Below are 14,662 nucleotides of genomic sequence, written 5' to 3' on the forward strand. Positions count from 1 at the left end.
AAAACACGGTATTTTAGAACTTTTCTTGTTCGTTAATCTGCATGACGGCCCCTGATGAAAAAGGGACATATATAATGGTTATAGGAAACATGTGATACATATGTTTATCTTTACACGCTTTATAATACCTCACGTGACACTTACAATGTATTTAAAAAAAATGGAGATCAGGTTAACTATTGCAATGCAAAAATGCATTCCACGATTCTAATGTGTGTTGTGTGTAACCTGTATTTTTAATTTAGTTCAAATTTCGGAAAATGATCTCAAAGGTGATAACATAAATGCGAACAAGCTTGACAATTGTAATGTGAAAATAATGTTAAACTGTTAAACAATGGAGAATACGCCTGTGGTTAATATATTTGAGTGATATCTGATACAAACACACGATATCATGCTTCGTAAATTAGTAGTTATACACATGATGCACGCTGGAAGCTTCAATTCAAAAATACAGTTAAGCAACGAAATAAATAATGTAATACTGAGTATGATTAAACATGTAGACGCAACTGGAAATTCATATTTTAATATAACGAAGAAGCTAAAGCACAATTATATAAGATATATATCAAATGAAAAAAGTATATATTGACATGCTATATTGCAACTACAATGATTCATCATATTTGTTTTGCAATAACGTTTGGGTTTAACCGTCTTTGTTCCCTGTTATTATTTTAATTTGAATATACATGTATTCTTAAATTTAGATCTGCGCTATCGCAGTCACATAATCAAATGCAGAACCTTCCCATTAAAATATCCAATACCAATAGGATAAATAATCTATAGTTTGAATTTGAAAACGAAATAAAATACATTAACGACCTTAAACGTAGGTAAGTGATAGACTCCAACTGCAATTTATAGAAGACGGATATTTTAATACAAAATATGTTTAATGATAGTAAACTCGCCATAAAACAAAACCCGAATACTTTCCATGCGTAAAAAGACGTTACTATACCCAGCATTCATCACATTGTAAAAACGATTAAGGATTCTCTAAAAAACGTTATAGATTTCGCGCTGCTAATAGTAAGGAAAAATTATCTTATATGAACGATGCGTCAGTCGCAATCACGTTATTTGGGAATGACGATAACCTATGCGAGAAAATCATTAAATGATCTGACCAATGTTTTAATATATGTTAAGATAAATACAAGCAATTGTCTATCCGGACGATTTGTATAAGATATTTTTGAAACAAAATATCAAAAGGTCATATTAAACGTTGAATTTGAATTCCAGTCGAACCGAACTATAACAATTAAACAATGTTATAGCCATTCCCGCGTGTGGATTTTAGCTCAAACGCGTGTGCGTAATTAGGCTGTTCAATCACGTAACATACTTCGGGAACAATTAAATCATAGCATATCCATATTTCGGTATAATTAGTGAAACCCGGTTAAGTTGAAATTAAGCACATGTACGAAGTAAACCTCTGCAACTGCAGGAGAATAGCTTTAAAATCAAGTGATCCTGTATGTATGGTAAGGAATCGATTGGCAAACAGTAAATAGATAACATGACTCACACATGCACAATCACAACGTATTGCGGTAATGTTGTACGGGCCTTTACTGATTGATATGATATTGCTTTGATAAACCACCGTTTGTGTTACATACCGCCATAACGGACTGACAACACAATATGTATTATAATTTAGTATAATTTTATCACATGTCATACCATGTTTCCCATGTAATATAACCATTACGAATATGTGTATCTTACAAATGTGTAATATAAGCGTTTTCGTTGGCTTAGTTTTCGTTCGATTAACCAATCGCGTGTTTTTTATTAAATGACGTTGCAAGTTCAAATGACGTCACGAAATGAAAACAACATTCGGGATTTATCAATATGTTTGCGTAAATATTTATTTAATTTGCACATTCAAAAGCATTTGATAAAAAATATATAACACTCGTTCTCATATCATACCATATTTTATTTAACTCGTCCAGGAAATTTGTAAGTAAGCTTGCCAAAGGATCTCGCTTACCCACACAATCTCTGAACTCGTTTAATAAAACATAGTATGATAGGACAACTCCTGCAAAATCCTATATGAATGATTCTTTAAAAAAATGCAACTATGTATTGTTGTGCAACAAATATTTCAAAACTAGTTTTGTCAGTCTACGAAGCAATTTCCAAGGATTTATTCTAATTGTTCAATTTGATTTACAATTTGTATTAAAAACTTTCGGATGTAAAGATCATCAACAAGAATAAGAGATACATTTTAGAAGATCTTGATTTTTGGTTAATCTTCAAACTGTTCCCAACTTTGATTAAATGAAGTCCCCTTTATTCAAGGGCCGTACTGTATTGGTAGAAAAATGTATTGTAATTATACTTTGTGATTAAATATGTAATTGCGAATGTTTTCTATGTTAACCGTTAAACATGAATAGTTGAATTTAAATGCTTTAAAGGTTATTGCAATATCAAAGAAGTACCGAATGCATATATTAACTGTTAAACAGTCCATATTGTTAGCGTTGCGCAGTGTCGGTACCATAGTCAAGAGGGTTAACGACAGGCGTGGTTATTGCTAATTCAAAACAATATTCCGAGCCGACGACCGGATATATTGGTGGCACGTCCAATTTATGGACGTCCTCACGAGGACAGCAATTCCATAATTGCTTAAGTTAACATTAAACTATGCAGACAGTAACAGTTCAGTTATGATCATAAATTGAGTTTCGCGTTTCATGTGATAACAATTAACACGTTACTGTCATTTTGGTAACATACGACATACATTCATGTACCCATTAACTCATTTGTTACTACATTTTAAAATAGATGGGAATACCGATTTTTTTTTCGATTGACTGTAGCCTATGTTTCGAATTAATATTTCCTTACACATCTATAATTAATTGCAATTCTTATGTATACGTATTTTGAGCTTGCTCTCGTGAACAACACATACCGACAATTGCATTCTAAATCGTGAACAGCAAAAAAAAACAGCAAAAAATGGATAAGAAGCGACACATGTGACTACTTTATGATAACTAATCGTGCACATTTTGTATTATTCAATTGATTGCGAATATTATATACGGATTCAGATATTCGATGTGCCTCCTAATTTAAAAGCACCGATGCAACACTCAGATTATTCAGAATTAAGGATATATGACTTTTTTCGTGCATTGAAATTATATGTTTGTTCAGTGACGGTAATTTCCTTACAGTACATTGTTATCAATAGATATATTGGATGCAATTATTACAAATTGTTCGATTGAGTCAATCACTTAAGATGGTGTCATGTAATACCGTAATAGTAAAAAATTGTGTATCAAGCGACCGTTCATATACACAGTCACATTATAATTATGTTGATATACATATGCTAATTGTGAAGCTTTACTTTCAACATCTGCAACAAAGGAATCTACACAAGAACAATTAGTTTGAAAAGTTACAAAGTTACGACTAGAATAAATTTACACTTCCCACGAAGAACTATTTTATGAGAAATACCACTTCGGTGTGATAACTCATTAAATTTAATGATAACATGAAAAAAAAACGCGCAAAAAGTAATTCGATCTGTTTTCAAGCTCATTCACACGATTATCGCGTCTAATACATGTATAGGACGACAGAGTTCAGGAGCATGCATAGCTTGTATCATAATAATATTACTCAAACAGGTTGCATCGGATATTCGTTTTGTTGGTGTTCAATTGCCTATTGACATGTTAGATGTTTGGTATTTTTGCTTAAGATGCAACAGTTTAGATACCTTTTATCATGAGATTGGTGTAAAGATGTTTGAATCAAACTTATGACTCAAATCTCAAAGAAATATTCATCTTGAGTAAATTGAAAATCATGAACACAAATGTGGAAAACCTAATTATTTTATGAAATATGTGGAAATAGACGTTTATTGGGTAAGTAAATATTTTAAAATTTAAGCAATTTAATTTCATAAATACATGTAGTAAACATATTGCTTGTGTTTGCTTTTGTTAACTTAAATGATAATGTATATGCCAAGCGTATTTGTGTTTGGATGAAAATGGACACATTAAATAGCTTTAGCTAGCAATATAACATATGCGATAATACGTTTGTTAGAAATAAACTTAACAGTTTATAGTATAAAAAACGACCATATCATGTAAGCTTGCCAAAGGATCTCGCTTACCCACACAATCTCTGAACTCGTTTAATAAAACATAGTATGATAGGACAACTCCTGCAAAATCCTATATGAATGATTCTTTAAAAAAATGCAACTATGTATTGTTGTGCAACAAATATTTCAAAACTAGTTTTGTCAGTCTACGAAGCAATTTCATAGGATTTATTCTAATTGTTCAATTTGATTTACAATTTGTATTAAAAACTTTCGGATGTAAAGATCATCAACAAGAATAAGAGATACATTTTAGAAGATCTTGATTTTTGGTTCATCTTCAAACTGTTCCCAACTTTGATTAAATGAAGTCCCCTTTATTCAAGGGCCGTACTGTATTGGTAGAAAAATGTATTGTAATTATACTTTGTGATTAAATATGTAATTGCGAATGTTTTCTATATTAACCGTTAAACATGAATAGTTGAATTTAAATGCTTTAAAGGGTAAGTAAATATTTTAAAATTTAAGCAATTTAATTTCATAAATACATGTAGTAAACATATTGCTTGTGTTTGCTTTTGTTAACTTAAATGATAATGTATATGCCAAGCGTATTTGTGTTTGGATGAAAATGGACACATTAAATAGCTTTAGCTAGCAATATAACATATGCGATAATACGTTTGTTAGAAATAAACTTAACAGTTTATAGTATAAAAAACGACCATATCATGTACATATATATTAATATATTAAGTGTGTTTGAAGAATTATTTTAAATTTAAGCATGACTGAACTTTACAAAAACTAAAATCCTTTATTTAGCTCACACATTGAAGGTGTATATAACTATATATGGAGCTGTCTTATTCTATCATAGTAATCGTGATCATTAAACATTTATTATAATTTTGAGGGAACACACAAGGGAGCTTAATACAATTATTCGTCATGTTCATATGCAGTTGCTTATTATAAGAACCAATGTTGAAGCGAATTATACTCCAATCAACATGCTGCATCAAACTTGGACAACACACGTGCAAATTAATATGTCAAACGTAGGAATCCGTGTCAGAACGATTTTGGGGTTTATGAATCATATTAAGTGTTAAATCTTGTCCTAGTCACATAACGTTAACACGATATATTTTTTATTGGACAATTTTACGTTGTAGTTTAAATACTTATAACTAATTAGTGTTTGCATAACTTGCCACAAACGCCGTATTATATGCAAGACGGGCGCATTTTTGTAGCATTTGTAAAGACGTTTTGTAAACCGTCAACGCCGATTCAAACTTCTGCTACAGTTCCAAGTAATGCCCTAGCATGTTCTAGGAGGTTTCAAAATGGGATACGAAGATAAGATGAATCTTGTAGGTTTAAGGTGTTAAGTAAATATAGATAATTTCATTAAAGCTTCAAACCGTATAGAATTTTGGTGGAGCAGTATTCATGTACGATACTGCAGATAGTTGATATGGAGTTCGATTTACACACAAAAGAAGTCGTCCTTGCTAAAATGTTATCACATAAAACTTGATATATTATTGTCGCCGAAACGCCCTCGGTACAGTTCACACTTCAATAATTAAGTTACAAATATCGTCTCTGCTTTTCTCAATACCAAACAGACCGATTGTCTTTGTTGAATGTACTTTTCCCATAATTGTTATACGACCGGCAATGCTAAACACTTCGAAGGGGACATAAACAACCGGTATATAAGATTAGATTGTGTATCGTCGACGATTTGCATTTCCATAAAATCAAAATATTTACAAGCTACAAACTAAATATCTGTATTACAATAAAAAACTGATACCTTTTAAAGAATGTTATACAAGAATTGTACAAGCAACTAACAACTATGAACAATTGCTTACTAAATCTCTCTTAAGCATGTATTTCCTTGTAATTTTAAACCCCTTTTGATTGCACAAATAAATTCCGTTAAAAACTAACAATTCTACATTTCTATTGATCTAATGTTCGCATTATAAGTGTTTGCATTTACAAATAAATGATGCTTCGTCATTTTAAGATAAACAAGAAATACAAAACATACAACAATGTCTCATCAGCGGAAATAATAACTCAAGGCGCTGTAAGCGCTGAAGGCCTCCGGCTAGATTTAGTGTGCTTGGGAAAAAGTATTGTCCAAATTTCTCCCTTTGTCCGAATGTATACGGATTGACCCTAGCGGTTGAGTGCAGAAGCTCAGAGACTGTAAGAAAAAACAATATTTGTGTATATACTACAGTGTACATAGACGGTAGAGGACTACACGATACTGGTGGTGGGAACGATAACCTTTCGTTCAACTCTACAGATCTGGTAGAGGTTCGTCTACATAGGCGGTTAAGATAAACAACAACAACAACAACGTGGCCGCAAACAAACTTTTATTGTCGGCGCCAAATAAGTTACTTTCAATAGCCTAAAATAACTTTTTATTACATAATTAACAGATCATGATAACACGCATACTTCTTTTTTAATGTGTATACAAAAGAAAATCCACTTACCCAGATAAAAAACGGTGTACAGATTGTGTACTTTGTCTCACGTAGAACTTATCGCGCTCGATTTGTGCGCTAGCCCATAACCGGTTACTTCGTCTATTTCCGAGAATGATCGTGAATATTAGTGTGTTTTTTTTTCATTTTCTTTTCTCTGGAATGTCTTGTTAACGCAAAATAAAATTACAATATTTTTAAATATGTTTATAAATACCAAATATAAGGTGTTCAAATAATGCCTAAAAAAAAATTCTTAATGTCTCCGTAAACACTCGTATCTGTTTGGCCTTGACCGTCAAGTGAGGAATTTATTCTCGCATGCATATGTAAACAATAAATACTATGTCGTAGCCAATGCTGAGCAAGTTAGCTTCAATAATATTTGTTTACACTTTTTATGACACTGTCATGTTATTTAGTGAATATTCTGTATTTACTAGGTGGGTTTTTGAGATCTGCAAAAAATCTATTTTTTTTGCGCATGAATTAAGTGGTAAATCGGAGTTTTGAGAATTTGGTTTTTGCCAGCCAGCCAATTCGGATAGGCTCAGAAATTGGTATCATTACTATGGCCTGAGGGCTACGCCGCAGGCCAAAAATCAACTGTCTTTACAGTAATTTAGGTGGAACCGAGCTCACCAAATCAGTATAATCAATCAACTGTCATCACAGTAATTTAGGTAGAACCGAGCTCACCAAACCAGTATAATCAATCAACCGTCCTTACAGTAATAGAAGTAGAACCGAGCTCACCAAACCAGTATAATCAATCAACTGTTCTTACAGTAATTTAGGTAAAACCGAGCTCACCAAACCGGTAAAGTCAATCAACTGTCCTTACGTTAATTTAGGTAGAACCGAGCTCACCAAACCGGTATAATCAATCAACTGTCATTACAGTAATTTAGGTAGAACCGAGCCCAACAAACCAGTATTATCAATCAACTGCCTTTACAGTAATTTAGGTAGAACCGAGCTCACCAAACCAGTATAATCAATCAACTTTATTTACAGTAATTTAGGTTGAACCGAGCTCACCAAACCGGTATAATCAATCAACTGTCTTTACAGTAATTTAGGTGGAACCGAGCTCACCAAACCAGTATAATACATCAACTGTCTTAACAGTAATATTGGTAGAACCGAGCTCACCAAACCGGTAACCAAACCGGTATAATCAATCAACTGTCTTTACAGTAATTTAGGTGGAACCACACTCACCAAACCGGTATAATCAATCAACTGTCGTTACAGTAATTTAGGTTGAACCGAGCTTACCAAACTTGTATAATCAATCAACTGTCTTTACATTAATTTAAGTAGATCCGATCTCACCAAACCGGTATAATCAATCAACTATCTTTACAGTAATTGAGGTAGAACCGAGCTCACCAAACCAGTATAATCAATCAACTGTCTTAACAGTAATTTAGGTTGAAACGAGCTCACCAAACCCGTATAATCAATAAACTGTCCTTACAGTAATTTAGGTAGAACCGAGCTCACCAAACCGGTATAATCAATCAACTGTCTCTATAGTAATTTAGGTAGAACCGAGCTTACCAAACCGGTATAATCAATCAACAGTCTTTACAGTAATTTAGGTAAAACCGAGCTTACCAAACCGGTATAATCAATCAACTGTCTTTAAAGTAATTTAGGTAAAACCGAGCTCACCAAACCAGTATAATCAATTAACTGTCCCGACAGTAATTTAGGTCGAACCGAGCTCACCAGACCGGTATAATAAATCAACTGTCCTTACAGTAATTTAGGTAGAACCGAGCTCACCTAACCGGTATAATCAATCAACTGTCGTTTCAGTAATTTAGCTTCAACCGAGCTCACCGAACCGGTATAATCAATCAACTGTCTTTACAGTAATTTAGATCGAACCGAGCTTACCAAACCGGTATAATCAATCAACTGTCCTTACAGTAATTTCGGTAGAACCGAGCTCACCAAACCAGTATAATTAATAAACTGTCTTTACATTAATTTAGGTAGCACCGAGCTTACAAAACCGGTATAATCACTCAACTGTCCTTAGAGTAATTTAGGTAGAACCGAGCTAACAAAACCAGTATAATCAATCAACTGTCCTTACAGTAACTTAGGTAGAAACGAGCTCACCAAACCGGTATAATCAATCAACTGTCCTAACAGTTTAGGTCGAGCCGAGCTCACCAACCGGTATAATCAATCAACTGTCCTTACAGTATTGAAATAGTACCGAGCTCACCAAACCAATAAAATCAATCAACTGTCCTTAAAGTAATTTAGGTAAAACCGAGCTCACCAAATCAGTATGGTCAATCAACTGTGCTTACGGTAATTTTGGTAGAATCGAGCTCACCAAACCGGTTTAATCAATCAAATTTCTTTACAGTAATTTAGTGGAACCGAGCTCACCAAACCAGTATAATCAATCAACTGCCTTTACAGTAATTTAGGTAGAACCGAGCTCACCAAACCAGTATAATCCATTAACTATCCTTACAGTAATTTAGGTACATCCGAGCTCACCAACCGGTATAATCAATCAACTGTCTTTACAGTAATTTAGGTTGAACCGAGCTCACCAAACCGGTATAATCAATCAACTGTCTTTACAGTAATTTAGGTGGAACCGAGCTCAACAGGCCAGTATATTCAATCAACTGTCTTTACAGTAATTTTGGTAGAACCGAGCTCACCAAACCGGTATAATCAATCACTGTATTTACAGTAATTTATGTGGAACCGAGCTCACCAAACCAGTATAATCAATCAACTGTCTTTTCAGTAATTTAGGTAGAACCGAGCTTACCAAACCAGTATAATCAATCAACTGTCTTTTCATAAATTTAATGAGAACCGAGCTCACCAAACCGGTATAATCAATCAACTGTCGTAACAATAATTTAGGTGCAACCGAGCTCACCAAACCGATATAATCAATCAACTGTCTTTACAGTAATTTAGATCGAACCAAGCTCACCAAACCGGTATAATCAATCAACTGTCTTAAAAGTAATTTCGGTAGAACCGAGCTCACCAAACCAGTATAATCAATCAACTGTCTTTACATTAATTTAGGTAGAACCGAACTCACCAAACCAGTATAATCACTCAACTGTCCTTAGAGTAGTTTAGGTAGAACCGAGCTCACCAAACCAGTATAATCAATCAACTGTCCTTACAGTAACTTAGGTAGAACCGAGCTAAAAATATCGGTATAATCAATCAACTGTCCTAACAGTTTAGGTAGAACCGAGCTCACCAAACCGGTTTAATCAATCAACTGTCCTTACAGTAATTTAGTCACAACCAAGCTCACCAAACCAGTATAGTCAATCAACTGTCCTTACGGTAATTTAGGTAGAACCGAGCTCACCAAACCGGTATATTCGATCAACTGTCTTTACACAAATTTAGGTAGAACCGAGCTCACCAAACCAGTATAATCAATCAACTGCCTTAACAGTAATTTAGGTAGAATCGAGCTCACCAAACCAGTATAATCAATCAACTATCCTTACAGTAATTTAGGTAGATACGAGCTCACCAAACAGGTATAATCAATCAACTGTCTTTACAGTTATTTAGGTTGAACCGAGCTCACCAAACCGGTATAATTAATCTACTGTCTTTACAGTAATTTAGGTGGAACCGAGCTCACCAAACCAGTATAATAAATCAACTGTCTTTACAGTAATTTTGGTATAACCGGGCTCACCAAATCGGTAACCAAGCCGGTATAATCAATCAACTGTCTTTACAGTAATTAAGTGGAACTGAGCTCACCAAACCGGTATAATCAATCAACTGTCTTTACAGTAAATTAGGTAGAACCGAGCTTACCAAACCAGTATAATCAATCAACTGTCCGTACAGTAATTTAGGTGGAACCGAGCTCACCAAACCAGTGTAATCAATCAACTGTCTTCACAGTAATTTAGATAGAACCGAGCTCACCAAACTAGTATAATCAATCAACTGTCCGTAAGAAATTGAAGCAGAACCAAGCTCACCAAACCAGTATAATCAATCAACTGTCCTTACAGTAATTTAGGCAAAACCGAGCTCACCAAAGCAGTATTGTCAATCAATTGTCCTTACGGTAATTTAGGTAGAACCGAGCTCACCAAACCGGTATAATCTATCAACTGTCTTTACAGTAATTTAGGTAGAATCAAGCTCACCAAACCAGTTTTATCGATCAACTGCCTTTATAGTAATTTAGGTAGAAACGAGCTCACCAAATCAGTATAATCAATCAACTATCCTTACAGTAATTTAGGTAGATCCGAGCTCACCAAACCGGTATGATCAATCAACTGTCTTGACAGTAATTTAGGTTGAACCGAGCTCAAAAAACCGGTATAATCAATCAACTGTCTTTACAGTAACTTAGGTTGAACCGAGCTCACCAAACCAGTATAATCAATCAACTGTCTTTACAGTAATTTTGGTAGAACCGAGCTCACCAAACCGGTAACCCAACCGGTATAATCAATCAACTGTCTTCACAGTAATATACGTGGAACCGAGCTCACCAAACCGGTATAATCAATCAACTGTCTTTACAGTTATTTAAGTATAACCGAGCTCACCAAACCAGTATAATCAATCAACTGTCTTTACATTACTTAAAGTTTAACCGAGCTCACCAAACCGGTATAATCAATCAACTGTCTTTACAGTAATTTATTGGGAATCAAACTCACCAAACCGGTGTAATCAATCGAATGTCTTTACAGTAATTTAGATCGAACCGAGCTCACCAAACTGGTATAATCAATCTATTGTCTTTACAGTAATTTCGGTAGAACCGAGCTCACCAAACCAGTATAATAAATTAACTGCCTTTAAAGTAATTTAGGTAGAACCGAGCTCACCAAACCAGTATAATCAATCAACTATCCTTTCAGTAATTTAGGTAGATCCGAGCTCACCAGACCGGTATAATCAATCAACTGTCTTTACAGTAATATAAGTAGAACCGAGCTCACCAATCCGGTATAATCAATCAACTATCTTTACAGTAATATAGGTAGAACCGAGCTCACCAAACCAGTAATCAATCAACTGTCTTAACATTAATTTAAGTAGAACCGAGCTCACCAAACATGTATAATCAATCAACTGTCCTTACAGTTATTTAGGTAGAACCGAGCTCACCAAACCGGTATAATCAATCAACTGTCTTTAAAGTAATTTAGGTAGAACCGAGCTCACCAAACCAGTATAATCAATCAACTGTCTTGACAGTAATTTAGGTGAAACCGAGTTCACCAAACCAGTATTATCAATCAACTGTCTTTACTGTAATTTAAGTTGAACCGAGCTCACCAAACCGGTATAATCAATCAATTGTCTTTACTGTAATTTAGGTAGAACCGAGCTCACCAAACCAGTATAATGAATCAACTGCCTTTACAGTAATTTAGGTAGAACCGAGCTCACCAAACCTGTATAATCAATCAACTATCCATACAGTAATTTAGGTAGATCCGAGCTCACCAAACCGGTATAATCAATAAACTGTCTTTACAGTAATTTAGGTAGATCCGAGCTCACCAAACCGGTATAATCAATCAACTGTCTTTACAGTAATTTAGGTGGAACCGAGCTCACCAAACCGGTATAATCAATCAACTGTCTTTACAGTAATTTAGGTAGAACCGAGCTTACCAAACTAGTATAATCAATCAACTGTCTTTACATTAATTTAAGTAGAACCGAGCTCACCAAACCGGTATAATGAGTCAACTGTCCTTACAGTAATCTAGGTGGAATTGAGCTCACCAAACCGGTATAATCAATCAACTGTCGTTACAGTAATTAAGGTATAGCCGAGCTCAGCAAACCGGTATAATCAATCTATTGTCTTTACAGTAATTTCGGTAGAACCGAGCTCACCAAACCGGTATAATCAATTAACTGTCTTTACAGTAATTTAGGAAGAACCGAGTTCACCAAACCGGTATAATCAATCAACTGTCTTGACAGTAATATAGGTAGAACAGAGCTCACCAAACCAGTATAATCAATCAACTGTCTTTACAGTAATTTAGGTAGAACCGACCTCACCAAACCGGTATAATCAATCAACTGTCTTTACAGTAATTTAGGTAGAACCGAGCTCACCATACCGGTATAATCAATCAACTGTCCTTACATTAATTTAGGTAGAACCGAGCTCACCAAACCGGTTTAATCAATCATCAGTCTCTACAGTAATTTAGGTAGAACCGAGCTCACCAAACCAGTATAATCAATCAACTGTTTTAACACTAATTTAGGTAGAACCGAGCTCACCAAACCAGTATAATCAATCAACTGTCCCGACAGTTATTTAGGTCTAACCGAGCTCACCAAACCGGTATAATCAATCATCTGTCCGTACAGTAATTTAGGTAGAACCGAGCTCACCAAACCGGTACAATCAATCAACTGTCGTTACAGTAATTTAGGTGCAACCGAGCTCACCAAACCGGTATAATCAATCAACTGTCTTTACAGTAAATTAGATCGAACCGAGCTTACCAAACCGGTATAATCAATCAACTGTCATTACAGTTATTTCGGTAGAACCGAGCTCACCAAACCAGTATAATCAATCAACAGTCTTTACATTAATTTAGGTAGAACCGAGCTCACCAAACCGGTATAATCACTCAACTGTCCTTAGAGTAATTTCGGTAGAACCGAGCTTACCAAACCAGTATAATCAATCAACTGTCCTTACAGTAACTTAGGTAGATCCGAGCTCACCAAACCGGTATAATCAATCAACTCTCCTAACAGTTTAGGTAGAACCGAGCACACCAAACCGGTATAATCAATAATCTGTTCTTACCGTAATTTAGGTAGAACCGAGCTCACCAAACCAGTATAAGAAATCAACTGTCATTATCATTACAGTAATTTAGGTAGAACCGAGCTCACCAGACCGGTATAATCAATCAACTGTCTTTACAGTAATTTAGGTAGAACCGAGCTCACCAAACCAATATAATCAATCAACTGTCTTTACAGTAATTTAGGTATAATCGAGCTTACCAAACCGGTTGGTCACGGTGAAACTGTTGAGCTCGCTTTTAAACTTCGAACAGCAAATACTTAAGTGACGTCATTTCCATTCAGTGAATCATCGAGATCGGGACAAGACCAGGGGCTTGATGAACATATGAACGATATGGCGCTTCCGATCGTAGAAAATGCGGGTCAATCACACGGCATGAAACTGCACAAGCACTATTGTTTATATGCCATAATATATTTACATTCTTGAAAAGGAAAATTAGTTGTACCCAAAAATAGAAACTGTTCATTTTTAAGGAATGGTTAACGTAATGCAAATTCATATTGCATATTGAACTCTGAAAAAATACATCAAGATACACGATTGAACGATTGTTTATATAGTTCATGTACTTTCATTTACTTACAAATTTTTTTTAAATTTAACTTCGTCTAACCATAGTTTATCATTTAACAATATAATCTTTTAAAGACAAATTCATTCATTATGCCACTTTTGAGTGCGTTTCATTGCTTTGCGTCCCTTCGCATCTTAAAAGAAGGGACTTTTATCTGCGGCTCATTATATAAGTAATTTTGATGATTGAAAATAAAAAAGGAGCCATTAAATATTAAATTATTAAGATATTACCTGATTATACAAACATTAACCATTTACCTCTAAGATATGTATTTGACCCTAATATAATTTAATTCACTTTTTTCATATAATCTTTTAAAATATACTTTTATGGTATTTAAGAGGCTTTTGAATCAGCAGTAAACAGCATAAAACATGAACAGCTTGCGAATAACGAACCGGGCAACGTGCATAAGATGGTTAACTAATTTAATACATGAAGACAATACGTGGAAATAAAAAATGCGATTATAAATAAACTTGAAATGAAAAGCAGTTATAAATTTAACAAAAATTCAATTACATCAAAATGGATTTAATAAACAATTAGCAATGAAATAATATATGTTATAAAAT

At 34.4% G+C, this 14,662-nt stretch overlaps 1 non-coding gene across 1 annotated transcript; it reads left to right on the forward strand.

Moving 5' to 3' along the window:
* Nucleotides 1–2,521: 2,521 nt before the first annotated feature.
* On the forward strand, nucleotides 2,522–2,655 carry LOC127854322 (U4 spliceosomal RNA). The gene has a single exon (XR_008037031.1). It is a non-coding gene; the product is annotated as a U4 spliceosomal RNA (small nuclear RNA).
* The last annotated feature ends 12,007 nt before the right edge of the window (nucleotides 2,656–14,662 follow it).

Source organism: Dreissena polymorpha, chromosome 12 (assembly GCF_020536995.1).
Source record: "Dreissena polymorpha isolate Duluth1 chromosome 12, UMN_Dpol_1.0, whole genome shotgun sequence".
Taxonomy (NCBI): Eukaryota; Metazoa; Mollusca; class Bivalvia; order Myida; family Dreissenidae; genus Dreissena; species Dreissena polymorpha.